General features: G+C 34.9%; 1 pseudogene; it reads left to right on the top strand.

Moving 5' to 3' along the window:
- Positions 1-2,469: 2,469 nt before the first annotated feature.
- LOC124967899 (spliceosome-associated protein CWC15 homolog) lies at positions 2,470-3,178 on the top strand (annotated as a pseudogene).
- Positions 3,179-4,034: the final 856 nt, after the last annotated feature.

Genomic DNA, 4,034 nt, shown 5'->3' on the forward strand with positions numbered 1-4,034 from the left:
CCACAACTTACTGGGTTCTTAGTGTTACTTATGAGAGTTAACATATAGGTAACAACACATATAAGTCTATAAATGACTATGTGAATCATAGAAACAAACTATGTGTACAATAAAGGATAATAAATTGTACAGCATATCTACACATTTAAATAGTATGAGGCTATCAAAACTATGAAACAGAAATATACCAATTATACAATGTCAAATGAAGAAAGTAGGATATAGAACTATATATAGGTTTTATAAATGTGCATGAATTCAAAATGAAAAACACCAATATTTCCATAATTATAGATTTCTTAGTACAATGAATTTTTCTGTACTTTCAAACATAAACTTGCACTGATTTCAAAATTAGAACAAATGAAATAGTATTAAAAGACTAATATGTATGTCGGAATTAAGCAATTATAAATGACCAAATCCTTGTTTGTTACAGTTATTAACATGACGTTTTCTTGTAAGTTTAATATTAACATGAAATATATTATGAAAAGTTTAGTGAAACAACTTTTCCTAATCAGAAAAATTAATGTTATCTCTTGTCTGGACTCATAGGAGACCTTTGCACCACAGATTAATGTACAAATAAAATGGTAAGTGCCATCTACAAACAAGTGCAAACACAAGTTCCATGGAAAAGCCCCAAGCTTCAAAAAGTATTTAGACTTCCCTAAACACTTTGCCATGAAAAGATAGAATTTTAAGATCAATAAAATGGAATTAATTAAACTTGAAAAAATTTGTATTTATTTATTCTTACAAAATACTTAGAAAAAGATTACCTAAAATGCAGATCTCTACAAAGAGGGAAAGTAGAAATATAAAATCTAATCCAAAATTTTACAACAAACATTTCAGGAACTAGAAAAAAATCCTACTAATCCAAACCTTGACCTAATATGTCATACACAGGACTTTTATCTTTTCCTCATCCTGTAAATCTACTATCAAAGATGCAACTTGAATTCAGGCATAATTCAAAACATGTGGAAGGAGGATGGAATCCTGAGTTTTCTAGTAGTGCACTAAAGTAAGTTAAAAAGGCAGGTGGAGGAGCTGGACAGCATTCTGAAGGTGCCTGTGCCCAGATGGGCACAAACTAATCTCAGAAATACAAAGGCAAATACTTAGTTATAATAGGAGCATTAAGTTTTATCCAAGACAGAAGCTAACCAGCAGTTCAATACCATTCCTAACATTATGCCAAATTCCACCACTTTCACTGCAGACATAAACATGCAATTACCATAAAATGATTCAAAGGCACTAAGAAAGGCCTGCATAAAAAATTAGATAAATAATGTACATTAGAGAAAATTCTACTATGCTTCATCTTCATGTTTTGCAATGTGACAAGGGTTGTGATAACTGTCATTGCAGATGCCTGGGAAACGAGGAAGGAGCCTGATGGGTGTTTGGTATGCAAGTAACCAAAGAACTATTCACCCAGAGAAACTTCTGGGTAACTTTCAGCAGCTCAGGAAATTGCTGTAACAGAGAATAATGGATGGAAGAGCAATTGGGAACTTAGAGACACATGTAAAACCTGTCAGCCTTCATTCTTTTTGCATTTCTAACATCAAAGAAAATGTGAAATTTACAGGTAATCCAAAATTTTATTTTCCTTCTTACCTTGGAAGACCAGAAGGTAAATGGTTACTTTTACATCTGCTTTTTCTTGTCCATGAGTAGAAGGCCTTTGTCTTCCATAAGCCTTAAGCATTTTCAAGTTGTGATGTGGCATAGTCAGATGGCTGGTCCCATCTTATGTGGCTCCCACTCCACCTAAGAAAGCAATCAGAACTAGGTCCAACAGCATCACAGGAACAGCATAAATTACAACATGTGGGTTGTACTGTACTTAAATACAAGTGTACACATAAATAACTAAGCTGCCATCTTTATAACACACAAGGAAAAGGCAATATACCTATATACTTAACGTGCCTTTCCCTAAATTTTCTAAAAGTTTATGAAATTTTGTAAAACTGAGTTTACTCTATTTGCTCCAATCTATTTCTTCCTTTTCCACTGGATATATATATATATATGTTCAGAGAAGAGAATTCTGGGGATGAAGAGTAGCCGAAGAGTAGCAAGGGTGTCAGTGTGATTTCTGGAGGTTAGTAATCAGATCTGGGTCAAAGTGAGTTGCAGGAGGACAGCATCTTATCTTATGCAGGTGGGACTGGAAAGGAAAGCCTGGTTGGAGTAGGTGGTGGGTGGAGGAGCTCAGGAACTCCTAGGATACCATGAAGAAAGCCATGCAAAAGGAGCTTTTCTATAGCTTAAGTGGGCCCTGGTCCTTCCAACTCCAAATCCTGCACTGGTGAAGAGACAGTGAGTTCCTGGTGACAGTCCAAGAACACACTCCCAGGATACTGAATCAAGAGATGTGGGGGATGTGGAGGCACCCAGTAGCAGGAAACCCTATTTCTCCCTCTCTGGACATAGCCTTTGCCCTTTATGAAAATCAAAAGAGAGCATAAAAAGATAACAGCAGACAGGCCAACTTTTGAACCTGCAAGAGGTGGAAGAGGAAAAGTAGAAGGTGATTTGAGCCAACTTTCAAAGCACTATTCAAGCAGAGATCTTCCCACTCCCACAAAGAAAAAATACAGACAGACTACTCAGGATGCCCCTAAATAGGTTCCTAACCTGACTTCAGGAGGGAGTTGGAAGAAAAAGAGAGAGCTGCTGCAAGAGAAAACAACAGGGATCACCCATCCTTAAAACATACAACCTCATCTTGAGGGTCAAAGAAGCCTTCGTTAGATCAAATTCCTGCTGCCAACCTCGATGCAGATGATCCTCTAACAGATAAGTAAAATGAAGATTTTGAAGAAGAGAGTGATGAGGATGATGATACTGCAGTTCTTGCAAAACTGGAAAAAAAATTTAAAAAGGGCAGAGGAGCAGGCCAGGAAGGAACAAGAACAAAAAAACTGAAGATAGAATTCATATGGAGAACATTCTGAGTGGAAACTCTCTTCTTAATCTCACTGACCCATCCCAGCTTCAGGCCAACTTCAAAGTTAAAAGAAGGTGGGCTGTTGATGTTGGGTTCAAGAACTGCTCAAAAGGTGTAGATGACAAAAAGAAAGACAAAAGATTTGTAAATGATACCCTGCTATTTGAATTTCACAAAAAGTTCATAGAAAAACATATTAAGTAGTACAGTTTTATGTCCTTAAAGACTGTAAAATGTTAAAAAAAAGTATACCCAACAAAATTTTACCTTTAAATCCAATATTTATCAAGTTTTAATATTTAGGTGGATTTTATCAACTGCATATTCATATTCAATGAAACAATATTATTATCATTAATAATTAATACTAAAAGAAAAACTTCAAATTAGAAACTAATACAAAATATATAAATATATATAAACATTTTGTTGCAAAGAAGAATGTTGAGAAGGAAAAATCTTCCAGTCCCTAAAATATAATACCTTGGGTCAAAATTCTACAATGAGAGGGTAACTGAAATGTGAAGGAGGAATCATACACATAGGTTTTTTTATTTTTTAATTTTTTTACTGTTACACAAGATACAGTCAAATATTTTTAAAATAAATTTAGGTGAGAATTAAATCACAATAGCATTTTCAATTGGATACTTTGAAAGGAGTGGTGGTACCACTTTAAAATGTCACTCCTTTAGAACACTGACAGTTATCTTCCATGAACCTATATAAATTAAACAGAAAAATTCCTGTCCACCATTCATGTTCAAAAGATGTACACATTTACAAAATTACAACATGGAATATCTAACCAAGTCAACTGAAGACCACTGAACTATTTTAATTATTTTCATTACATAGACTCTAAACTCACAGAAAAAAAATTTATAAAGGCAACAACTGGAGGAAGATTCTGCCTCACTCTCACCATGGGACTGTAATCCTCAGTAATTTCTTTATAGTACAATATACCTTAAAAACTTGAGGGGCTGGGGATGTGGCTCAATGGTAGAGCACTAGACTAGTACCCTGGAGGCCCTGTTTGATCCTCAGCAACAAATAA

This window comes from Sciurus carolinensis, chromosome 17 (genome assembly GCF_902686445.1).
Source record: "Sciurus carolinensis chromosome 17, mSciCar1.2, whole genome shotgun sequence".
Lineage (NCBI taxonomy): Eukaryota > Metazoa > Chordata > Mammalia > Rodentia > Sciuridae > Sciurus > Sciurus carolinensis.